The sequence below is a fragment of the Phacochoerus africanus genome, chromosome 3 (assembly GCF_016906955.1).
Source record: "Phacochoerus africanus isolate WHEZ1 chromosome 3, ROS_Pafr_v1, whole genome shotgun sequence".
In the NCBI taxonomy this organism is placed as follows: Eukaryota; Metazoa; Chordata; class Mammalia; order Artiodactyla; family Suidae; genus Phacochoerus; species Phacochoerus africanus.
In genome coordinates this window covers 84,063,007-84,089,762 of record NC_062546.1, presented here as the reverse complement: position 1 = coordinate 84,089,762, position 26,756 = coordinate 84,063,007, and the positions used below count along the sequence as shown (strand labels likewise).

General features: G+C 43.7%; 1 protein-coding gene across 2 annotated transcripts in view; it reads left to right on the top strand.

Annotated features, from left to right (window-relative positions):
• GPR39 (G protein-coupled receptor 39) overlaps positions 1-26,756 on the top strand; it is a 241,832-nt gene that overhangs the window by 85,099 nt on the left and 129,977 nt on the right. The window lies entirely within an intron of this gene.

Here is a 26,756-nt window from a genome sequence, read left to right as displayed (position 1 = left end):
AGCCTTGAAGAAGGTTTAGGATCTAAATAGTGTAAAGCCACCTCACGTCTGGGGAGAAAGAGATGATATTGGCAGTAGCCAGTGAGCCAGATGGCTGGACATCTGAATCAACCTAGGCTGAGAAAGAAGGCACCAGCTGGAATGGGGACTGCAGTGGCCTGGAGAGGTTAGAATGTGACCTCTTCTATTTGGAAGCCCCCCAGATGGGAGGTCTCCGCCAAGGTCAGAATTGGACAGAACCTGCTCTCTCTTGCTTGGCCACCTGAGCTGCCTCTCTTGGTCAAGCTTTTTAAATAGGCATGCTCATTTCTGCCCATTAGGATCTGCTTGCTTTGCTGACCTCAGTGTCAGGGGAGAGGCCAGGAAGGATTGAAATTCTACTGAAGGTTCTTGGAGCACACCTTCCTAGCCAAGTCATCAGCCAGCAGTAAATGGAACTTCTTGACAGTTTTAAATTTCCTGCCAGGGAGCAGCTGGTGAGTTCCTCCAGAGAAGCAGTCTTGGAGAAGTTTTATCAGTACCTGGCTAGAGAATGAATTTTCTCTCTTCCTCTTCCCCTGTCCCCTCCCCTGTTCCCCCTGTCCCCTACCCACCCTCTCCCCCTTCTCCTCTCACCCCTGTCCCTCCCCTCCCCCCCTTTCCTTTCCCTCTCCCCCCTGTTCCCCCCAACCCTCCGCAACTCTCTCCTTTGCTCCCTAGCAACCACCAGAAATTAATTTAGGGACCAGGGAAGGCTTTCTCTGACAAGCTTGCTGAGTTACTCGTTATTGCCCTTAAGATGCAAAGAGCATCTTTGCATCTTTCTCAAGGTTCTTTTCATGAGCCATTTCAGCCAGTTTTTGCCCCTGCCAGACAACAGCCACTGGGAAGCCCTGGGAAACCAGGATGGCTTCCAGAGGCTTGCAGCCACTGGGCCTTGGGAGCAATGTAAACACCACCGTAAGCATTAATGGGAGGGCCATTAGTGCTGTGTGCAAGTACAGATGGTATGTGGAGCCCCCAAGCTGTCCTGCCCATCTTTCTCCCTTGCACCGAAAAATATTGGCCTATGTCCCTTCATTTCAGAACCGAGGATCAGGGCCTGGCTCAGCATGCCTCACCATCTCTTCCTGCTGGACAGGTTCATATCAGAGTCCAGGGTTATCAATTTCCTATATAGAACCCATAATTACTTGTTATTTACCAGACATGTGAAGACACATATTAGCCTCCAGCAAGAAAACAGGCTAATCAGAACTCCCTTTGCTGCTGAAGGAATACAGTTCAAAAGAAAAAGAAAAAAAAAATGAATTAACCTTCAAACAAAGGCAGCAGCCTTGAAAAAATAACCCAGTGGTCCGGTTATTAGTGATAACCATCAAAGCAATGAAAATGAAAGTGTAAATGTCATCCAGGGAGGAGATTTTTCACCTTGGCCAAACTCAGTCACCCCTTCGACCAAACCCCTTGTGCTTTCTCTCCGCTTGTCTGAGCATTGTCTTCTCTCTTGACAATGCTGTGCAAGTATATGCAGATTTGATGTGAGTTCTCTTTAGCTTTACTTTGCCTGGTATGTGTGTGGCTGGGCTGCGGGCCTCCTGGAACCTAAGCAGGATGGCCTGCATACAGGTGCCAGGAGACATTAGTAGCCCTGATGAATCACATTAGGCATCCCAAAGTCACAACCAGGCTCAGAGGGTGTGGAATAGCAAGAGCGAATGTCAAAGGTGGGAAGGGAAAGGGCTGATTTGCACCAAGTTTTAAAAATACCTGTTTGCTTTCTGAGTTTTACTTTCATTTTTATGCAGCCATGGTGGAAATTTGCTATCCTAACAGCAACAATTATTGGAGGATGTCCTTATTCATGTATCTCTTGCAGAGCTGGTCTTACAAACCAGTGACCACTGCTGAGATGTTCCAAAGGAACTCATCCTGATGTGCTTACCTGTGTGTGTGTGTGTGTGTGTGTGTGTGTGTGTGAGAGCATCATCAGCACAGGCTCATTTCACTTGCGTACAAACGCCAAATAACCAATCGGTAGCTCCTAAATTGACCATCCTCAAGCAAATGGACTTTTTTGTTTTTCTTTTTTGGTTTCCCCTTGGCACATGGAGTTCCTGGGGTCAGGGATCAGATCTGAGCCTACTTGCAACTTATGCCGGATCCTTAACCCACTCTACCAGGTCCAGAGTCCAAACCTGTGTTCCAGGGCTCCTGAGATGGTGCTGATCCTGTGGTGTCATAGTGGGAACTCCCAGTTGGACATTTTTTCTTCATTTTCTTGAGGGTGTCATGGCTCTTCCTCCCCTCCTTTCCTCTGAGATCTTTGTCTCCCCTCTTCACTCATCACCCTTGCATGTTCTTTGTAGGCTGAGTGTGAGAGGAAATGTGGGTTGTGGCGAAGTAGGAGAGCCCAAAGGAAAAAGGTATGGACAACTGGAAGACAATTTTAAGAACTTCTGTGACTGCTACCACCTTTGAATACAGCTCTTCTTTTAAAAATTTTAAAAAATATATATACAATGTTTAAAGGTTACATTTGACTTATAGTCATTACAAAATATTGGCTATAATCCCTGTGTTGTACCACATATCCTCATAGAGTATTTTATACCTAACAGTTTGTACCTCTTACTGTCCTACCCCTATATTGCCCCTCTGCCCCACTAGTTTGTTCTTTAGATCTGTGAGTCAGCTTCTTTTATGTTATATTCACTAGTTTGTTATATTTTTAAGACTCCACATGTAAGTAATATCATACAGTGTTTTTCTTCCTGTGTTTGACTTATTTCACTTAGCCTAATGCCTTCAGAATCCATCCATGTTGCTGCAAATGGCAAACTTTCACTCTTTTTTATGGCTGAGTAGTATTCTATTGTATATATGTACCATATTGTCTTTATTCATTCATATATTGATGGACACTTAGGTTGCTTCCATACTTTGGCAGTTGTAAATTGTGCTATTATGAACACTGTGGTGCCTGTATCTTTTCAAATTAGTGATTTTGTTTTTTTTCGGACATATGCCCAGGAATGGGATTGCTGGATCTTAGGGTAATTCTATTTTTAGTTTTTTTGAGGAACCTCCACACTGTTTTCCATAGTGGCTGCACCAGTTTACATTCCCACCACCAGTGTATGAATGTTTTTTTTTCTTCACACCCTGGCCAACATCTGTTACTTGTAAACTTTTTGATGATGGCTGTTCTGACAGGTGAAAGACAACCCTTCTTAAACCTCCTCCAGTTGAGGGCAGAGGATCCTTTACTGGAATCTTCATGTCATCTTTCTTGTCCATACATCACCAGACAAGCAGTAAAAAGATGCATGCTGGACTCTTTTAGGACTTTCATGTCATTGTCATAAGTAATTCAGAATCATAATTATTTCCCACTTTGGAACAAGGCTCTAGCACTCTACCTAGTGTGCCATGGTCTGGAATGCATATGACTAAATCCCTATTGCTATTCACGGTGAAGCTGCCCAAGTAAGAAGCAGCTCAAACAAATCGTAAACCCTGCCTTTGGCATGTCTGCCCTAATGACTAATTAATGGTTGTTGAGAACCAGATACCCTCTGAAATGTCTAAAAAAGAAAGGAGTGGTTGGAGGGGCCCAGCAGTATCCAGGGAGTATATTAATAAAGATTGCTCTTAAACTACATGCTGTGGAAATGTAAAGCTTCTACCTGGAAAACAGCCCATGTCTGGGTCCCTGAAATAGGCTACTACCTGACTTTGTCATTGGAGCAGCCTTACATAAGCTCATGCCTCAGTAACAGGTGCTAGTTTTGTCCAGTTTTTAACATCAAACCGATGTGTGATTCTTTGGCAGCTGAGAGTTTAAAACCATTATTTTGTTTCCTCTGTTGTGGCAACTCAATGTGCCTTTCATATGCCCCTGATTGGCATCACAGTGTTCCTCAGTGGAACTTTGGTTTTCATTACACGTGAAAGAAAGAGCCAGCCACTCCCAACTGATGGATACCTGGCTTCCTGGACTCCCAGGGTGGCAAGTGCCCATCCTTTGAGTATTCAAATACTCCTTGGGCTTGAAGCCCACCGGAGAGACCAATTATCCCAACTAGCTTTCCAGTGGGTACACCTTGCCCACCGTCAGAAGAGCCCATTTCTCTCAACTGACTACAGAGATTCCCCTCAGAGTGACTTTGAGATTCTCTCATCCTCAGTTTTAGCTCTGATAAGGCCATTTTTTGTGGCATATTTTCTTTGTGTTTATACATATGATAGAATTAAAACAATGACTTAAAAGAATTAATGAACATTTAGTGATTTCCTATCATAACCATTATACTCTTAATACAATTAAAAGAAATGTATATATGTATATAAATGTGTGTGTGCACATATATATATATATGCTTATAGGTGTGTGTGTATGTATATATATAGAGAGAGAGAGAGAGAGAGTTATTGAAGTAATTTGATGAAATGTTTAAAAATTTTTTTTTCTCAGAGTTCCTATTGTGGCTCAGTGGGTTAAGAACCTGACACAGTGTCTGTGGAGATATGGATTTGATCGCTGGCCTTACTCAGTGGGTTAAGGATCCAGCATCACTGCAAGTTGCAGTGTAGGTCAGAGATGTGGCTTGGACCCAGTGTTGCCATGGCTGTGGGGTAGACCAGCAGCTGCAGCTCTTATTTGGCCCCTACCCCAGGAACTTCCATGTGCTACAGGTACAGCCCTAAAAAGAAAGAACAAAAAATGTTTTCTTGGTATAAAAGGTAAGCAATTGAAGTTCTCCAAGGGTCCCCCAATGCCAACTCTTTGTACATTGCCTAGCCTCTATCTGGAGTGGGACCACCTCAGATTACCTCTCCAAATTTGGTGAAATCCTCTCCAACTGCTACCATGTGATATGCTAATAAATCAGTGTGTAAATAGGAAGTCCTTTTATTTCTATATTGACATGAGATATGAATGAATCATTAAAGAATAATATTAGGCAGTGCTGAGCAAAATGTGAAAAGGTGTGGAGTAGACTAGAGTGTTCTATGTTGGGTAAGACCTTAAAAGAGATAGAAGAGGTCTCCAGCAATAGAAAGATAAGGACGTAAGTCCCCGTCATGCTCCCTGGCAGGTTGTAGGTCTTCATGATAGATGACATTTATGAGCACTTATTGATATCTGTGCAGCTCTGAGCATTTTACATGTACTTTCCCCCTTAATTGGTTTAGATGTAGATACTGAGGATTGGAGAGAATAGTAGATGGCACAGCAGGAAATTGGCAGGGTCAGGGTTGGAAGGTTGCAGGCTACTGTGAAGTTCTGATGCTAACACCTGGAATGAGGTCAGAATTCGCAGGTTAAGAGGTTAGCCCCCCACAAGCTTGCTCTCACTTCACACACCAGCTATGAGCTTTGAGAGTCCCTAGGCCCACTGTGTCTCTGACCAATTGGCTGCAAGTTTGAGTGTTCCCATGACCCCCTTAGAATCCATAATTTGCAGAACACACAAAGGTCTGGAAAGCACTATACTTAAGCTTAAAGTTCTATTATAAGGATACAAATTAGGACCAGGGGAAAGAAAAGATACATGGGTGAGGTCTGAGAGGGGCCTCAACACAAAGCTTTTGTCACCCTTTCTGCACAATTCATTAGGAGGCTCCAGTGGGCTTTTGTGTCCAGGGTTTTCATTGGGGTTTTGTTATAGACACGATTGGTTGAATCATTGTCCACATGACTTTAATTCAGTCTCTAGTGCCCTCCAGGCTGATGTCACTCAGCTCTAAACCAATAATCTCCATGGTTGGTCTTTCTGGCTTGGCCAGCCAGATCCTGAAACTATCTAAGGGCCCACCAGGAGCCATCTCATTAGCATAAGCTCAGGGGTGGCCTGAGGGACCCACCTTGAATAACAAGGACACTGCTATTACTCAGGGGAATTCCTAGGGTTTTGATGCTCTTTCCTGGAAGCAGGGGCAAAATCCAGCCATGCTATTCTTCTTTTCCTTTTTTTTTTTAATTGAAGTATAGTTGATTTACAATGTTTCTTCAATTTCTGTTGTACAGCAAAGTGGCCAAGTCGTACACAGGTCCCTGTGCGGTACAGTAGGGCCCCATTGCCCATCTATTCCAAGTGTAACAGTTTGCGTCCACCAACCAGATCTGAGCTGCATCTGTGACCCACACCAGAGCTCATTGCAACGCCAGCTCCTTAACCCACTGAACAAGGCCAAGGAGCCAAGCTGTATCCTCGTGGCTACTAGTTGGGTCTGTTACCACTGAGCCACGATGGGAACTCCCCCAAAAGCATATTCTTTATCCTTCAACACAGTCTTACTCCAGAAGCTCATTACACTCTGCAGAAGACTCTCAGCTCCTTTCTCTCCTTAGGACATACTCACACTGTGCCTCCTGACTAAACACAGACTTCTGCTTCTAAGGTCTTGCCTAAGCCCCAGTCAAGTGGGTAAGTAGAAGGACTGCCCTCTGAAAATCAGAGGCTGAATGTTTAGGGTTCTAGGAAGTTTTCTAATGAGAAGATGCAGATCCCCCTGCCAAGACAGGAAGCCACCCATTCGGACAGCAAACACTTCTACACATTTAAATGGAACCCACAAACCTGAGGACCCTTGCCCAAAGACCAAGGGCGGCATCTTGTTAAATGCAGTAAAAATCATACTTACATGCCACTGAAGGCAATGAGCATATGCTTGGCTGTCACCGGCTTTTAGCAGCTAGATGCTCAGGAGAGGCCCCTGGTTCACCCTTTTACAGACAGAAATGTTAGTGGAGGAGGATGGGGTCACAGATGGCCTGGGGCAGAGAAACATCCCCACTGTCTGCCAGTCCATAAGCTTTGGGCCACAGGGACCAGAGCTCCTAGGGTACAGGGTTCGGGGTGCTTGGATCACATTAAATTCACAAGCTTCTCAAATTCCTGGGAGAGGGGGTGCAGCTAGGAGGGAGAGGCTCCCCAGAAATGAGTGACCCGCTGTACAAGGAAGAGTCTGGAGTCAGAAACTGCTGGGTGGCATCAGAAAGATGGGAAGCCGGAAGGAACTATTTCCTCAGTCTTCCCAGATCTCCCCATCTTCTCCCCAGTTCAATTTATGTTTCTCACCACCAGACCTCTGCCTGACTGCCTAGGAGGTAGGCTGTTTCTGTCTCCACTGTGATGAGGAGTAGGTAGTAGGCAGCTTAATATGTGTTGCCTAGATTAAAAAAAAAAAAATCCCAAAGCTTTCTGATTGCTAAAATAATATATGGGCATTAGAGAGAAAGTGGAAAGATGTCCTGTGGAGAAAAATTCCTAGACACTGCCTCTTGTATAGCTCAGAGACAGTCACTTGGAAAAACTTGGTATTTTTTCCATCTAAAACTAATGCCAGGAGTTCCCTGGTGGCCTACTGGTTAAGAACCTGGCATTGTCACTGCTGTGGCTTGGGTTTGATACCTGGCCTAGGACCTTCCACATGCCTTGGGGCGCAGCCAAAACAATAACAACAACAATGATGTCAACAATAACAAAGACTATTGCTGAGCCCAAACACCACCATCCCCCCCCCCACACACCTGGTGTTGCTGTGAGCTATGGCATAAGTCACAGATGTGGCTTGGATCTCAAGGTACTGTGGCTGTGGCTATGGCCGGCAGCTCCGAATCGACACCTAGCCCAGGAACTTCCATGTGCCATAGGTGTGGCCCTAAAAAGCAAAAAATAAAAAATCTCTATGTTCCCCAACTATGACTGAGAGGCTCCAGGAGCCACTGGTGTGGATCAAACAAATGGGTCACGGTCGAGCTGGTTGGTTGCGCCATGTGTACACACAGTCCTGACAGGTTCCTTGAATTCTGATGCCTTGCTGTGTAGCTGTTGTGCTGGCTTTGAGTGTTCCACAGTGTCAACTTTTTTTATATTCTTGCTTTTCTTTTCTTTGCTCCTGCAGTAGATTTGCTAAAATCGATAGGGAACATTGATGTTGAAATATGTGAAATGGATAAAGGGGCATAAACGTGATGGTAACTTTTCAAATGTGCCTCATGATGGTTTTTATCTGATCATGCATTAGCGTTCATTTAATCACCTTATGTACATGGTGCATCAGGGTAGCTCCTGAATTCCTAGAGCCATTGTTAGAAATGGAAAATAGAGGTGATTATATCTAATTTGGCTTTTCATTTATTCAAAAGAAAGAGTTCAGAATGTTGTTTGCAGAAATGCTTTTTAAAAAAAAAAAACAACTAAAAATTAAGCCTCCTTTATCTCATCATCTAAAAGGAAAACACAAAAATTATACCAATTTAATGAGCTTAGTTTTAAAGTGCATGTTGCAAGAATTCCCCTCATCCAATTGTGAAAGTGGGGTTTGTCTGTTGCCGATGCGGCAGCACACTTTAATGTATGTTCAGTCCCCAAACCAAACCTGATTATTATAACGCTTTGAAATTTAATGTCAGCAAATCACATTTTTCTTACGTAATTAATCTAGACTAAATTAAACTGTGTGCCTTACTTGGTAAATGGAAATAAGTACAAATTTGACTACATCTTATGAATACTATTAAGTACAATTACAAATCAAAGTTTATAATGCATTCTTTAATGCTATACTGATCCAAATGAGATATTTTAAACCTAAAATCAGTTCTGTATGATATTCTAGACAAAAATGACAAAGTGGTTTTTAAATTTCTGGAGGCTGTTTGTAAGGTTCTCTATTACTGCAAGCAGAGTTCATGAGTCAGAACAGAAAGTACTGAAGGAGGGTTCTGACAAACTTGTTGGTTAACAGTGGTATATGTAAGGGGGTGGTAGCGATTAATTTTTCCTAAAGTGTCCATGTTAGAATCAGGGACCATTTGCAAATAACAGCAAATGCTTATTTAGTGCTTTCTATGTGCCAGGTGTCATTACCCAGTCATTTCTTAGCATTAGCTGCTTAATCCTCCCAACCACTCTGTGAGCCAGTTACCATTACTAAATGTCATCCCCATTTGACAGATGAAGAAACTGAGATATAGCAATCAAAGCAATGGTGACTCAAATCTAAGCTTTCTGGCTCCAGACTCCATATATTGAAACACTGTGCTATGTATGGGCCTATTACAAAGTATATGAACACATGATTAATATCTCACGGTGCATGGCTTGTCCTTTTTCCTCATCTTCAGCCTGCAGCCCCTAGTCCCAAATGCAACCCTCTAGGCTAGGCCAGGTGTAAGAAGCTGGTCCTGTGTTAGCCTGGGTGCCATCTTTCCTTTCAGAGTTAAGCTCTAACTTGGCTCATTGTCAGTCTAGGGCTAAGTGGGAGACTTGGAGGTAATTATATATTCTTCATTCTTGCCTCTTCAGTTTTGCACATGTAAAGGGTGACTTGGAGGTAATTATGTATTCTTCATTTTTCCCTCTTAGATTTTGCACATGTAAACTTTGTATGACCTGCTGAGCTGTAAGTAAAACTAAAGCCTACAGACATTAGGCTAAGTATTGAACCATTTGCTGGGAGAATAGGCCTAGGTTAACTGGGGCTGTCTCCACACTCCCCCAGCAGTGGGGAAGCTAAGGGATTCTGGAGGAGATACTCGAGGGCCACCAAAAATGTGAGGGTAGGGCATGGCCCCCTTTTTCACAGCATTCTCAAATGCCTTCTCTACTCCCAGTCTTCTCCATATGGATTGCTGTGGCTGTCCTTGGTGGTTATGGTTCATCTTTGTGGAACTACCTCAGGCAGAGCAGAGGCTGGGGACTCCAGCTAAGGAATTGTTTTGGAATCTCTACTGTTCTTTAACAGCTGTGTGACTTTGGGCAAGTAACCTGACCTCTCTGAGCCTTTGTGACCTCATCTGTTCCATGGGGCTAACTCTAGTTTTCACTTAACTGGGTTATTATGAAGATGGAGTCCAGAATATGGAATACTATCTCTGGCTGCTGGAAGGCCTCAGATCAAGGTCATGAGTGTCCAGTAGGGGGCAGAAAACTCCCCAGAAACAATAGAGGGTTTTTGGGGGGATGAGGGAGGGGCGCAGATGACTGGCACTTCCTATGCTGAATATTTCCCCACCACAAGCAGAGAATATAAATTGTCAGTGCTAGGGGTTCATCCAAGGCCAAGTAGGTTGGAAGTTCTCCAAAGATTTTAACTGGCCCCACCCTGATTACCTTCAGGCTGATTGTTCTCTCATCTGCACCTACTACTACTTCTTAGAAAATAACAGCGTGGGTTGTAGGTGATTTACTGTGTCTCAAATGTTACTCTAGCCCCATTCCTCCACTGACCTGTGATGGGCCAAAGTGATGTGACCTTCACACTCCACCCCCCCACCCCCACCCCCACCCCCTGCTGGGGGATCTTAGTGCTGCATCTGGCCCAGGTAGACACACAGTGAATGTCTGTGGTGTGAAGGAGTGAATGAGAAAAAGCTGAGGGAGGGAGAGAGGAAGGAAAATTACTTTATAAGGATGATGTCAGGGCTAGTTTAGAAGTCCCTAGATTTTTATAATAGGCAAAGATTAATAAGAACCCAAGTGCCTATCTGTAGGAGCCTAGTTAATTCAGTGGATAATGAAATATAAGGCAGTAACTGAAAAATGCAGAACTCTAGGTATCTGTAAGAAGACATTTGTAAAAAGCCAAGTCACTGTGGGGTGTGTATGTGTGTAAGTGTGTGTGACAGACTTCTTTTGCAAAAAGAAAAGGAGAGAAAAATAAGACTATTTACATGTGTCGTATAAGCAAAAGAAACTCAGAAAGAATATATAAGACCATAATAAAAGTATTTACTTTTTTAAAGGCATGGGTAGGCTGGTGTGGGGAGGAGAAGAGTTAGGAAAGGAAACTTTTCATTTTATATATGTGTATATATATTTTATGCCTTTCATGATTTTTATACCTGGAAAATGTATTACTCCTTCCAAAAAGTGTCTCTAAGTCCCTGAAGTCAGGGAGTATTCTAGTTGAATTTCCTTTATCTAGTGCCCAGCATAGCATGTGACTAGAGTGCTCCCTCAATCATGACAAAATTGATTTCATAATAGAATCTGATCTTCTCATTCTCACCGAATCTATCTCATCTGAATCGTTGCCCTCCAGTTATAGGAGAGGAAAGAGAAAATGGCTTGGCTTGAAATAAATGCTTAGATATTGATACATCTTTTTACTTCACAGCTGGGGTGAATTATGTTATGGATCTCCAAATTTGTGGGCAGTTTTTGCCTCAACAAACATTCAGTTTGACAAGTAAACATTTTTTAGCTATTGAAAGAATTGGTAAAATTTGGGTATGGATACCCCTGGCTGCAATTTCTGCAAAGATGGCCAGTCAGAAACCTGGCTTAATTTTAATGCTTTTTCTGGCTCCCTCTCCTTTATGTCTCTATTTTTCTTTGAACAAGTATCTGTCCAACATCTTTTATGGGTGAAACTTTAGATAAAGAAAGTCAGAGATATATGGTTAGGTGGAAACCATTGAGATGTCCACAGGAGTTTTTTTTTTTTTTTCCTCTGAGGAGGGATAAATTATTGTACTATAAACGTATTGGCATAATAAGTGGCTTATATTCTTAACTTTAATACCAATTGGTAATTTCCTGAGTCATTATAATCGGACTTGAACATATTAACTCCGTAAAGACTTGATCAATGTCTTCACTGAGAAAATATGTTACGACCTATCACATTCCCATTTGTTATAATGTTCTTGGTCAATAAGCATAATTTTTATTGTAATTATTGGAAGCTGGTTTCCCCTCTTGTGCAGAGCATTGTGAATGCAGAAGCGCAAGACTGTGTGGGATCAAGGTGCCATCGTAATGGCACATTCAGCTGGATTTATGTCCCTCTCCTATTAGGGGACAATCAAGCTCAAATTAATTTAGCTCACAGCTTACTAATGAGCAACAGCAATATCAGCTCCCTATAAAAATTGTTATTGAATTTTATTTCCTTCAACTTGATGTACCTCAGTGCCCTGGGAGAAAGTGCCAGCTGGAGGTCTGGGGCGAAGGACCTTGGGGTCTTCTCATCCACTGTGCCCCTGGGTTGTGTGACAGCTCCACTCCCTGTGGACCAATATCTAATGAGTTCTTAGAGGTCCACTGAGATGGGCTTCCTTGGCCAGCTCATCCTTGATGGCTGCCTGTTGAGTGAATTCTGTGCTTTGGGCCACTGTCCAATATAAATATATCTCCTGACACATCTGTAACTTAGAATTTTCCAGGCACTAGATTTTATTTTTTCTATTTATTTTTATTTATTTTATTTATTTTTTTGAAATTTTATTTTATTTTTTTACAGAATAAAATACATATATTTAAACACAGTTACATTCATACAGATTCTTATATCATGGATCTTAAGAAACAGATTAAGTGACTCCCTCTGGAGAAGTGGAATGGAAAATATGCTGAGACAAATAAGAAATTTATCCTATACTTTATCCCATTTTGTATGGCTTTCATCTTTACTATTTAGTATTATCTATTACATTTCAATTTTTCTTTAAAAATTAGCATTCTATTAAAATTGTGTATATTGTGCAACTAAAATTTATAAAGAAAGCCGTATATACCATTAAATATTTTATATAGCATAATAAAAAGAATAACTTAAGTAGTAAGAATAACAAAAATAATATACCCTCTGAAAATAAGCAAAATATAAAATGCATAAATTGGTTAAAAAACAGTGTAAATATATAAATATGTCCTTACAATTTGTTACATCTTATTGATTCTTCAATATAGGCATTACACCATTCTAGGTGATGTGATAAACAAGACATTATAGACCTTACATTGTACCATGGAGAGAAATAGTTATTAATAATACAATTGTAGAACTGTATTATTTAATTGTACAGTGGCATTCTTTAATTATAATTATCATAAATTCTTTGATGGAGAGGAAGTCAGAATCAGATCTAAGAAGACTTCAGCATTCCAAGAATGATGTCAAATGACCCCCTTCATGGTGGATTATGCACTTATTTACTATGAGATATATTTATTTACTATGAGATATATTTCTTCTCCAGAGATTCCTTGTTTGTGTACCAATTGTAGATTTTTGGTTTGCAGTTATTCTGAAGTTTTGATATAAGAGTATATAAGTATATGAGATTGTTTTACGTTGTTCTCTTAATTGCAACTTCATCTCCAATGTCCTGCATTTGTACCCACCTCTTCTCATGATTTCTGATTTTGGTGGTATAATTGTGCATGGATGATTTCGTACCTTTACTGTATATATACCTTTACTGGTGAGCCTTGTCATTTGTGGAATTTTTGTTTCCTGTTGTTGTCTTTTCTTTTCTGCCTAGAGAAGTTCCTTTAGCATTTGATGTAAGGCTGGTTTAGCATTGCTGAATTCTCTCAGCTTTTGCTTATCTGAGAAGGTTTTGATTTCTCCTTCAAATCTGAATGAGAGCCTTGCTGGGTAGACTAATCTTGGTTGGAGGTTTTTTCCTTTCATCACGTTGAGTATATCATGCTGCTCCCTTCTGGCATGCAGAGTTTCTGCTGAAAAATCTGCCAATCACCTTATTGGGGTTCCCTTGTATGTTACTTGTTTCTTTTCCCTAGCTGCTTTCAAGATTTTCTCTTTGTCTTTAATTTTGGTCAGTTTGATTAATATGTGTCTCAGTGTATTCCTCCTTGGGTTTATTTTGTATGGTACTCGTTGTGATTCCTGGATTTGAGTGAGTGGTTCCTATGTTAGGGACGTTTTCAGCTATTATCTCTTGGAATACTTTTTCTGTCTCCTTCTCTCTCTCTTCTCCTTCTGGCACCCCTATAACATGGATGTTGGTGCGTTTAACATTGTCCCAGAGTTCTCTGAGACTCTCTTCATTTCTTTTCAATCTTTTTTCTCTTTTCTGTTCTGCATCCATAATTTCCACTAATCTGTCCTCCACCTCACTTATTCGTTCTTCTGCCTCCTGTATTCTGCTGTTAGCTGCTTCTAGTGAATTTTTTATTTCCGTTATTGTATTTTGCATCTCTTCTTGTTTAAGTTTTATATCTTGTATCTCTTTGGTCAGTGTTTCCTGTAAGTTATCCATCTTTGCCTCCAGTTTATTTCCAATGTCTTGCATCATTTTCAGCATCAACAATCTAAAGTCTTTTTCCTGGAGGCTGAGAATCTCCTCATTACTCGCTGATTTTCTGGGGTTTTTCCTTTCTCCCTCATCTGAGTTATAGTTCTCTGTCTTTTCATTTTTATAGGTTTTTGGTGTGGTGACCTTTTTACAGATAATAGAGTTGTAGCCTCTCTTACTTCTGGTGTCTGCCCCCCTTGTGGCTGAAGGCAGTATGGCGGCTTGCTGTAGGCTTCCTGATGGGAGGGGCTGATGCCTGCCCCCTGGTAGGTGGAGCCGATTCTAATCCCTCTGGTGGGTGGGGCTTAGTCTCTGGATGGGATTAGAGGCAGCTGTGCAGGCACTATATTTTAAAAAGTTAACACAGGTGAAATGAATTTTGATATATTTAACTCAAAATATTATTTCAGTGTGTAAAACATTATAAAAATGTTTTATAAAAATTATAAAAATAAAAAATACTAGTTCACTTTTTTTGCACTCAATCTTCACAGATATTAATTGTCTTTCACAGATACAGCATTTCTCAATTCAGTCTAGCCTCAGTTCAACTGAGCACTCGCCCTTTGTGGCTGGTGGCTCCCATGTTGGACTGAATTCCTTCCACTGTGACAAGGTTTCACTTACTTTTTAGGGTTTTCAGGTTGAGAGTAGGTGGGCACGCACTTTGGGTGCTTAGTGGCAGTCAAGAACATGCCAAACCTATAAGCCTGAGAAGATAACCACATTTGCATTTTTCGTGTTAGTCTCACATGCCATTGGCATATTTACAATCTCTGTGAATTGGCTTACCGCTCCCATTGCCATCCACCTTCCACACTAATAAAGGCAAAATAGATCCTCATAAATATCCCATTTCCTCATTATCAGAGCTTGGCTTCACCAATTATGGCCTCATAAAAATGTTGTTTTCCATATTATTATTATTTGTTGCCATGGAAAAAAAATGCACATTTTTGGGAAGCCTGGCTCTAATGCTGTTGCCTTGACATCAAGCAAAGCATGAAGCATATTGTCAGATATCTATTTGGGGAATAAGGAACCGCTGAGTATTTTATCTCACTGGCAGTGTTCCTGAAGAAAGCACGGACTGAAATCTAGGAGGGCATTTTAATTGTTTAATATTATAAAAGTTTAATAGGAATTCCGAGGCATTATAATACAAGGACATCATTTGTCACTGACCTTGATTACTGCAAAGTGGGAGGCGTGTAATGTGAGCCTGGGGCTCTGGTGTTTCTGTCACCTGGAGACACTCATGCGCTAATGAAATGGGCTGCGCGGGGGGAAGTGGAAGGGAGAGAAGAGCCACTGGCACTGCTGCTCTGATGGATGTTTACAGCTATGAATTAGGCTGCCCGCCAGACAGGAGGCCCTCTGATGCTGCTCTGACAGGCATCAACCTGGCACAGTCTCATCATCGTGTTTCCACCTTCTTTGCTCTCAGATTGAATAGGTAGCTGTCTGATTCCTGACCGGGCTCCCTCCCTGTGTCCAGCCAGGTCCTCAAATTCATCTCCACACAGCTTTCAGGCAGATCTGTCTAAAATGAAAGTAGAAGCCCGTCACTCTGTTAAACATTCTTTCATGGCTCCCCACTGACCTTGGGTGAGAGACTGTATATTCCTTGACAGTGGTGTTGAGGCCATTCTCTGACCTAATTTCCTCTCTCTTTCCTCCCTGCTGGCCTCCCTCAGACTTTGGGTTTCTGCCCCTATACTCCATGGCTCCACATCCCTCTAACCAAGTACTCTCTCTCATGCCAATCCTCGGGCCTCTTCTTCATCAGGACTTGGAATCCACCTCTTTTCTAAGACTCTACTTAGGTTCCATCTCCTCCAGGAAGCCATCCAAGCTTCCCTCACCCCACTCCAAACAGGTGAAATGCCTGTGCTCCTCATTGCTTTATACCCTCGGCAGGTCATATCCACGTCAGCTGTAATGGCTGTTCAGCCACCATATTTCATCTAAACAAGGCATCTCCTCACTTGGTTTTTTCCCTTGTTTTTAAAATTCATTTATTTATTTTTGAAGTATAGTTGATTTGCAGGGTTGTAAATCAGGTGTACAGTGAAGTGACTCATATATATATGAATAAAACATATATATATATATACATGCATATTCTTGTTCAGATTATTTTCCATTATAGGTTGTTATAAAATATTGAATATAGTTCCCTGTGTTATATAGCAGGTCCTTGCTGGTTATCATATTGGTACAGTGTCTATTAATCCCACATTGCTAATTTATCCCTTCCCTCCTCTCTTTCCCTTTAGTAACTGTAAGTTTCCCTCATATGCCCATGAGTCTATTTGTTTTGAAGATAAGTTCATTTCCATCATTTTTTGGATTCCACATGTGAATGATATCACACGACATTTGTCTTTCCCTGTCTGACTTACTTCACTTAATATGTAGATCTCTAGGTCCATCTATGTTGCTGCAAATGGCATTGTTTCAGTCTTTTTTATGGCTGAATAATATTCTGTTGTATATATGTATCACATTTTCTTTATCCATTCATCTGTTGATGGACATTTAGGTTGCTTCCACATCTTGGCTGTTGTAAATAGTGCTGCAGTGGAGTTCCTGTTGTGGTGCAGTGGGTTATGAACTTGACTAGTACCCATGAGGATACGGGTTCCATCTCTAGCCTTGCTCAGTGGGTTAAGGATCTGGCATTGTCATGAGCTGCAGTGTAGGTCACAGATGTGGCTCGGATCTGGAGTTGCTGTGGCTGTGGTGTAGGCCAGCTGCTGCAGCTCTGATTCGACCCCTAGCTTGGGAGCTTCCATATGCCACAGGTGCAGCCCTAAAAAGCAAAATGAACACGCAAATAAATACATAAATGGATAGATAGGTAGGTAAATGAATAAATAAATAAATAGTGCCGCAATGAACATAGGGGTGCATGTATCTTTTCAAGTTAGAGTTTTTGTCTTTTCCAAATATATGCCCAGGAGTGTCACCTTGCTTGCTTTTGAACCCCACCTGCAGACTTAGCACCTGCTGCACAACAGATGCTCAGTGGGGCTCTGCTGTTGGGCTGGGCTCCTCCTGAGAGGTAGAGGTTTCTGGGCCTTTTTTCTCTGTTGGCAGATGAGGCATGATGTCAGCTTTGGGTGGGGGGTGGTCAGCCATGCCCTCTTAAGAGAGGACAGGTGATGAGGCTGAGTCATCTGCCATCACCTGCCCTACATGGAGGCCTGACTGCTTACAAGGCATGGCAGTGAAAATGGATTCCTTTGGTTCAATGTGATGAGGTATGGGGGCCACACCAGGAGATGGTGTTTGGAAAGGGAAAGGAGGGGCGGGGGATAGAAATGATGCCTGGGAGATCAGGAGTTTTAACTCCATCTTGATAGCAGTGAGAACCACTGGTGCCTTTTTGGCAGGTAATTGGGAGGGAGAGTTCAGGTTTACTGGACCAAGGCTTTTAGGGCCCACCTTCACTGTGTGTGCATATCTTCTTCAATCTCTGATGGTGGGGGATGGGGGAGTGAAGAGGTTGGGGCCAGAGACAGGGACTTGTGTCAACTAAGAGCTGCATTCCATTATGAGTAAAAGCAGATTGAAAGAACAGTAGCTTAAGCAGGATGGAGGTATGTGTTTTTCTCATCCAACAAGACTGGAAATGGGCCATTCAAGGCTGGCACAGGGGACCACAGTGTTAGCACCTGTCCTTCTCCGCTCCTCTTGGCACAATGGGCTTTGTCCTCCAGGTCACAGGATGGCTTGACCTTTCAAACAGGGAAAAAGTGAAGTTCAGAGGGCGAAGAGAAAAGCTGCCAAGGAGTTCCCGTCATGGCACAGTGGAAACAAATCCGATTAGGGACCATGAGGTTGCAGGTTCACTCCCTGGCCTCATTCAGTGGGTTAAGGATCCGGCATTTCCATCAGCTGTGGTGTAAATTGCAGGTGTGACTTGGATCCTGTGTTGCTGTGGTTGTGGCGTAGGCTGGCAGCAGTAGGTCTGATGTAACCCCTAGCCTGGGAATCTCCATATGCCACAATGCAGTCCTAAAAAGCAGAAAGAAAGAGAGAGAGAGAGAAAGGAAGGAAGGAAGAAGGAAAGAATGGAAAGAAAGAAAGAAAAGCTTCCAAGTATCTTTCCTGGGTGGCCACCCAGTGATGTCCATTGGCTCCTGGTGGTCTGGGTTTTATCACGTGGGCACTATTGCATGGGCATCACCAGCTATAAAGGAGCCTTAGACATGTTTCCCGCTCCCAAATTCGGGTGCCGTTAATAAAGAGGGAAAGAATGGATATTGGATGGGCAAATGGCCTTAACACCCTGACTTTCCAGCATGTTTCTCCGAGGTCCATTTTATCTTCCTCATAGCATTTAACTCCCTTTGGAATTACCTTCTTATTTATTGGCTCTTTTGCTCTCTGTGTCCACCACTAGAACATGTGCTGTGTGAGGAAAGGGGCATCATACCTGTTCACTCACACCGTAGAGGTGGCCTTCTGCACCTCCCTGCCTCCTGATCTAGAACAAAAACCCAGAGCTTAATTCCCCAGGGGACTCTTTGAAGCATCTCCCAAAGGGTCAAGGCCTTTCTGACATTTTGCACACAATGCACATTTTGACAGTAGTTTTCACTAGGCTGGTTGCCTCATCACCATCTCTGGAACCTTTTTCTTTTTTGCTTTTATCGAACAAATTAGCTGATGTGACAATGGATACTGATTAGCAATTTACATAGCAATTATTTTAAAAATTGGCAGAATTCTATTTTTTCCTCTTTAATTCTTAATTTACATTTTAATGTACTATGTCTTCATTCCTGTGATGGGGTTTCCTCTTGTATGTGGGTCTCTAATGGAAAAAAGGGTTCTCCACCGCCCTCAAGTAATTATGAACATTGAAGAGTTCTCGAATTATTCAGTCACTTTATAATTCCACCCGAGCATATTTATGGTCCTTCCTCTCCTTCCTTTTGTGCCACATTAGTCATTAGTCATTTGTGCTGGTGTAAATGTAGCTCAAAATGTAGAGTGATACTTCCAGAACCTTCTCTGTGGTACAGCATGTGGTGGGATTTAGAGTGCCTGTCCTGTTAGAGGTCATCTGTAACTGTTCTGTCAGCCATGCGCTGCAATGTAAACAGTCAACCCTATGTCCCCACCTCTTGGAAGCCCCTCACTGACTGCCATGTAAACCTGTGTTTCTATAAACAGAGTTCTTCCTCTTATTATAAGGAGGTAAGTCATTTAATTGTCCAATGGAGGTTTTGGAGAGTTGGAGAGGAGAGACTTTGCCCTCTCCATCTCTGTCTGCCCAGAGCCCTCTGAGAGGGTGGTAGGCATCCATAAATGATCACAAAGAACTGAGTTAGAATAAAAACAACCTCCAAATGTATTCTCTATGACAGTCATTGTTCTCAGTTGCTTTAAATATGTTAATGCATTGAGTCTTTGCAATTACCTCACAAAGCAGGTACTGTTACCGATTTAATAGATGAGGGGCTAAGCCAAAGTGAGACATTGCATAGCCTGCCTAAGATTGCACAACCAATATGGGCAGACCAGGCATGTGACAGAGCCTGCCTACTTGCACCTGGCACCAACCTTCTGGGGAGGAAGCCACCACCACTTCTGTGGGATTAGGGACAAGAAGTAGAGCTTTCTGATTCAGGGGCTTCTGTGTCCGGTATGATACCAACCTATCTCCCTTGATTCCAGCAACCATCTAAGAATGGAAATAAATACAAATAAGAGTTCCCTGGTGGCCTAACAGTTAAGGCTCCAGTGTTGTCACTGTTGTAGCTCAGGTCACTGCTATGGTTTGGGTTTCAATCCCTGGCCTGGGAACTTCTGGATGCCATAGGTGCAGCCAAAAAAAAAAAAAAAAGAGAGAGAGAGAGAGAGAAATAGCATAGCAGAAATAGCAGGAGGGTGAATTGATACAGACATTCCTTAACACCCAAAGACTTTGGGAGATACCAAGTCAGAATGTTGAAGAGAAAAGCGTCCTCATGCTTCCACTAGGCCTGTGTCTGTGGCTACTAGCAACTCTGGGAAACGAGATCCAGCCTCCATAGGAACAGGGCCTCTGAATAAATGGGTAGAGGACTGGCCTCAGTGACATGTGGCTGTGTCATTACATACCCATGAGTCAGGTCACCTTGAGCCATCATTACCCTGTAAAATGTAGGTGCCCGGATGCTGCTGGGAGGCAGTATGGCAGAGCACTGTTGCCGGGAATGTCAAAGACCAGAAACTTTTTTTTTTTTTTGAAGAGACTGACATGAGATTCTCACAGATTTATTTTGCCAAGTAAGGAGATTTAAAAAGGGGAAAAGTAAGAGTTCCCATTGTGGCTCAGCGGAAACAAATCTGACTAGTATCCATGAGTATGCAGGTTTGATCCCTGGCCTTGCTCGATGGGTTAAGGATCTGGCGTTGCCATGAGCTGTGGTGTAGGTTGCAGAGGCAGCTCAGATCTGGTGTTGCTGTGGAGCAGGCCAGCAGCTACAGCTCAGATCTGACCCCTAGCCTGGGAACCTCCATATGCCATGGGTGTGGCCCTAAAAAGATAATAAATAAATAAATAAGGAAAAAGTTAAAAAAAGGGAAAAAGTAAAAGACCACTTCTTTTTTTTTTTTTTTTTTGGTCGTTTTAGAGCTGCACCCTCGGCATATGGAGGTTCCCAGGTAAGGGTGGAATCTGAACTGCAACTGCCAGCCTACACACAGCCACAGCAACGCCAGATCCAAGCTGTGTCTGCAACCTACACTGCAGCTCACGGCAGTGCCAGATCCTTAACCCACTCAGCGAGGCCAGGGATCCAACCCGCATCCTCATGGATACTAGGTAGGTTCTTAACCTGCTGAGCCACAATGGAAACTCCAAAAGATCATTTCTTGCCACATCATTTGGTAAAAGCATTTTAACTGCCTAAAATATAAATGGACTTAGAGTTCAGGTGGTTAACATAAAGAAAAACTTGCACTGTTTTTCTTTTGTTCATTTCAGCTTGGACCTGTGAACATTCTGTCAGCTATCCCTGAGGGCCAGGTTTGAAGAACAAGTAATGTAGGAAGAAAGAGCAGCCCCATCATAGCCCTGCTGCCTGCTACTTATGTGACCTTTGGCTATTGATTTAGCACCTTTGATCTTTAGTTTTCTCCTCTCTGAATTGGGGCTGCTTTCCTTGGGCTTCGTGAAACTTAAATGAGGTGTGTTGGGTACCCATTCCCTGGGGGAGGAGTTTAGACCATGCACAGAGGCTTTAGAGCTGTGATTCTCAAAGAGTGGTCCTGACAGGTGGCATCAGCAGCACCTGGGAACTTGTGAGAAATGCAGGTCATTGCCTCCTCCCAGCCCTGCCCCCATCTGCTGCATCAGAAGCTGTGCAGGTGAAGCCCATCAATCTGTAGCTTAAACTACCTTCCTGGTGATTCTGACGCACACTCACAAGCCAGGTGAAAGCCACCACCATGGAGAACATCGCCATCTTGTAAGGTAGCTGGGCGCTGGCATTGTTCCCAGAGCACCTGTAAAGAAGGGAGTCAAGAGGGCCTTGGGTTTCCTTGGTAACTGTCCAGCTCAAGCTTCTCTATCCTTATCAATCCACCCTTCCTGGAATGAAGGTTTCCTTGATGTGTTTATCATGGGTCACCTGCCTGCCTGTCCCTATTAGATTCTCCTGGATAAGCTCTGGACACTGGCATCCACCTTCTAGCCCAGCAGTGGGGCATTGCTCTGCAGAGTGGGGGCCTCTCCCTGCATCCAGCCACCTCTGACTTCTGGCTGCCAGGAGTTGATTGAGCTACACCCTGCACTTGGCTGTTGGCTAGCTCCTCTCGGTGTGTGTCTTATTTCCTCATTGGATGAAGCTTGTAGATAGCTGCTATGGCTGGTCTACCTGTCTGCACTAATGTGGTGCTGCAGGACACTATCAGAATCTTTGTTCCAAGGGCCATCTTTGATTGGGTCATGCTCACAATCAAAATGGTCCTTTCACAAATCACCCAAACAGTAAGCCCTGAGCCTTTAGCCTGGAACACAAGGGCTCCAAAATCTAGTGACACAATTGAGTTTCTTTTTTTTTTTTTCCATCTTTTTAGGGCTGCACCTGCAGCATATGGAAGTTCCCAGGCTAGGGATTGAATCGGAGCTGTAGCTACTGGCCTATGCCACAGCCACAGCAACGCCAGATCTGAGCCGAGCCATGTCTGCAACCTACACAACAGCCCACAGCAACACCGGATCCTTAACCCACTGAGTGAGGGCAAAGATCGAACCCGTGTCCTCATGAATACTAGCTGAGTTCATTAACCACTGAGCCTTGATGGGAACTCCACAACTGAATTTCTTTTAAAATGTATTTTAAAGTTATAGAAAGTACAGAGAATAGTATAATGTGTACTCAAAAGTGACACCTGTTAGTGTATCATTTAAAAAATTTTTATCAAAGTTTAGTTGATTTACCATGTTGTGTTAATTTCTGCTGTATAGAGCAGTGACTCAGTTATACATATATTTATATATATTCTTTTCCATTATGCTTTATCACAGGGTACTGAATGTAGTTCCCTGTGCTGTACAGTAGGACTGTGTTATTTATCCATTCTATATATAATAGTTAGCATCTGCTAATCCCAAACTCCTAATCCATCCCTCTCCCACCCCCATCCCCCTTGGAAACTATAAATCTGTTCTCTGCTTCTGTTTTATAGATATGTTCCTTTGTGTCTTACTTTAGATTCCACATGTATAAGTGAATATATCACATTTTAAAATCTTTTTTTTTTTTTTTTACGCACTGGAGAAACCATTTACAGATTAAAGCCTCCTTTCCCCTCACTCCTTAAAACCACCTTTAGGGTGTTGGCTTCTGCACGGTAACTGCATGCAACCCTCAGCAGCAGAAGCACATGGCAGGAACATGTGGGATGGGTGGCAGTGAACTACTTTTGAAAATATACAGTTTTGATAGGAGGTTTCCAGTTAGATCAGATGTCCAGGTGGAAGAATCTGTAACCCCAGTCCATAGAGTTATGGTGGAGGAAACTTGTGGTACAGAGAAGCCAAAAGACGATTAATTTTTCTTTACATATATGTGTATGGAGAAAAAGGGCGTTGGTGGAAGATCAACAAATTCCATGTTCTTATCCCTCACATACATCCTACCCACAACCCATCCCCCATGCTTCTTGTCCCCATCCCCCACACTTCTTATCCCCTATCTCATCTCTTCCTTGTACGCCCATCCTCAAAGTGGTAAAATTCCTTTAACATGCAAAAATCTTTCCCTTCCACTGTAAGATGTAAAATTAGAATTTTGCGTTAAGGTCTGCTATAGCTGATAGCAAGGGCTCCCAGAGAGTCGCTGTGAGAACAGGAAGAGTGAACCCCAAGGCCCTGGAGAATTAAGGAAAGGGAGGAGGGTAGTCAGAACAGAGAAGACCCTCTGTCCACATGTCACAGGGGCTCTGAAGGGTACCGCTGTTCTGAGCTCCTCCTCCTTTCCACACTGTCCCCACCTGATTCTTGCAGAAGACCCCCATCTTCCACGTGGGGAGAAGCCCTCCTAGCAGCATTTGACCTCAGTGTGTTAAACAGCCTTGTCTGCCTGCTGGGCTGCCCATCCCTACAAGTGTGCCCTTGAAGGCAATCTTACCACCACTGCTGTGAGCTGTAAAATGCCCGCTGAGAGCTGCCAGTTTCTGGCTGATCCGTGATTGGGCTCTAGCATCCTTTCACTCTGGAGTGTGGTGTGAAATCAAAATTGAGTTGGGGCCAGAGTCTTCCCTTCACATGAACTGCCTTTGAAAGGAAAAGAATTCCTATAAACAAGGGGGTCACTTCAACTGACAGTGCTCCTATGTAGGCAGTCAGCTCACTGGCCTCCCTGTCATGATCTGCTTGGTGGCATCTCTGGGGTGACTCTCTTGCCCTGGCTGCCTGGCCTCTCCTGGACCCCCTTTCCCTCTGTGAACTGGGGTCAGCTCAGGAGTCATGGGCTTTTTCTTTAACAAGCCTGAGCCTGAGTTGGGATAATAGACGTTTTGTCAAATTAAAATCATATCCGGCATTCTCAGGGCAAAAGAAACACATTTTGGATATTTCGTCATTTTCTCCTATCCACCCATGCTCTCTTGCCATCCTCAGTGTCAGCATTCAGTGTCACTGAGAAGCTAAGGAAGATGATGCAGCTGGGCCAGTTCTGTGAACTGAAAACCTGAGGGAGAGGAAAGAGCAGCAGTGTAGGTAACCCCAGGAGATGAACAGGCAGGCATGGGCAGAGAGCTTGAGCTTTGTATCTCGTTGATTGCCACTGCCAGCTGCGAAGGAGGCAGAGGCAATTGGACAAGATTTTTTTGGTGTCTTTTTGTTTGTGTTTTTCCTCCTCTGGGCTTTGATGTTCTCATCAGCAAAACTGAGGTAATAGGAATATCTTCTTTATTGGGTAGATTGGAAGACTTAATGAGACACTCTGTGCAAAGCACCAAAAACAATGCCTGGAACCAAGGAAATAATAAATGTTCACTGTCACTACTGCTATTACTATTTGATAGAGGAATAAAAGCACAGTGAAATGAATGAGAGAAGGAATGTGCTAGAAAAGAAAGTCTGCCAGGGGCCAGATGGACATGGGGGAGCTTGGGTCCTAATCTCCAGTCCACCAGTAGCTAGCATGTGACCTTGACAAATTCTTTAACCTCTCCAATCCTCAGATTCCCCACCCTCACTTTGCAAAACAAGAAGATGGCTGTAGCCAGTTCCTAAGCCCCTCTCCCTAGAAAGGGACTTTCTATGAAAAATGGACCTTTTGTGAAAAATGCAGGATCAAGTAGGGCTTCCTATTATAGACCTAGAAGGGAAGGAAGAGATGTGGGTGTGGATGGGAGGGGAGATATGACAGCCAGCAGTGGGTATGGGGTTCCAGAAACATCTATGTCATCTCTGCAGTGCTGTGCAATTGGTCTGGGATGAGGTGGCCTTGTGTGGGAGAGGACAAGGCTGGCTGAGGGTTGAGCACAGGGGGTGGGGGAGGGAACAAAGTGGGTGCAGGATGGCTGCCTGGGAAATGGCCTCTAGGAACAGCTGTCACTGCAGACTCGGTGTGGTTGTTCTGAGATGTTTTTGAACTGACCTTGATTCCCATGGTCAGGTTGCCTCCCTCTCATGGAGCACTGAGTGCCTTTATGGGCACAGGTCCATCCTCTGACATCCCCAGGCAATGAACTGGTGCATTTATTCCTCATACAAGTTGTACAACTGAGACCCCAGGGCTGGGTGGAGAGATGGTCCCTCAGGCAAAAGGTAATGGAAAGCCTGGGTCTCAGGAGTCCAGGGAGGAGGCTGGTGTGGGAATTTTGTGGTCCAAGAGGTCATTGAGGCTCAGCTTAGCCTAGAGAGGGCCCCGGGCAGAAGTGGAGGGGACTTCTCAGCTGCAGGGGCCTGTGGCTTCCCAGCTCAACCCTCTTGTCACCCAGACGGAAAACCCAACCCCACATTTGGAAAAGATGCATAAAACTACTTATTCTGAGGGTGTGTGTGTGTTGCGGGGGGTGGGGGTGGGGGGCTGCAGGCACAGAAACAACAAAGTTTATTATTTGTTAAGATAGGAGTGCTGAGTTGTGTGTGCAAGTGGCCTGGTGTACCCTTGTCCTGCTTTCCCTGTCCCCTATCCAGCTCTTTTGCTCCATTAAAGCATCAAAACACCCAGAGACACCAGGTTCCCAGGGGCCTCACTAATAGATGCCTGGGCTGTCGGTGGAGACTGTTCCTCAGCATCCCCCTGCCTCTCTTTCAGTGTTAGGATCCCCTTTGTTTGAGCAGGACACAGTCCCCAAGTTAGCATGCATTTCCCACCCCCCCTTGACAGCTCCATAAGGCAAGGGACTTAGGGTGTGGACAGAAGTGATGGGTATGGCTGAGGGCCCTGTCCTTCCTGCCCGTCATTCTCCCTCCCCACAGCTGGAGCCCCTGAGGGCGCTGGAGTCCAGTTTCCACCTTGTATAGGAGGTGACATCATGAGGACGGGGAACCTGAGTGACCTCCTGGAGCAGAGCCTGGGTCACTGCCTGATCAGGCTTTTTCATAAAATAGAAACCTTCTGTTTTTGATTCTCTATTACTTGGTCTTAGGTTAGATCTTAGCAACCCAATAAATATCATGAATGCAGGGAAGATGCAGAGGTTGGAGTGGGTAGAGAGTAGGGCAGAGGAATTTGTGATTGGTCTTAGAATGGTGCTAGGATTTAACATGCAGCTGGTGCAAAGTCTGGATTCTAGCCCCTGATTTGCCAGCCCCGGGGAATCCTGGGTGAGTTTGGGTAAGGGGTGGCTATGGTCATGTCTCGTCTCATATCTTTGCCTTGGCCAGGCCTGATCTTCAGGACTGACATCTCATGACTCTAACCTCAAATCACTCTTGGTCCTACGCTAGTCACTTTTAAGTCCACAGCCCTTCACTCCCTCTTCCAGAGAGGGGGAGAAATCAGCCTAGCATTCTGTGTGGAGCGGCTGCTTCACTAACTCTGCATAGCCAGTCATTCCTAACTGGGAATGTGATGTGATGGACAGGCCACATCCATAGACTTCCTCAGATTCCACAGTGCATCACAGGGCTTGGAAATGCACTAGTAGACTTTATTTCTGGATTTAGTCACTTTCCTCTTCCTAAGACCCTCATCCAAAAAGAACATCTTCCTATTGAAAGAGTTAAAGCTGGGGACTCAAAGTGTTAATGACC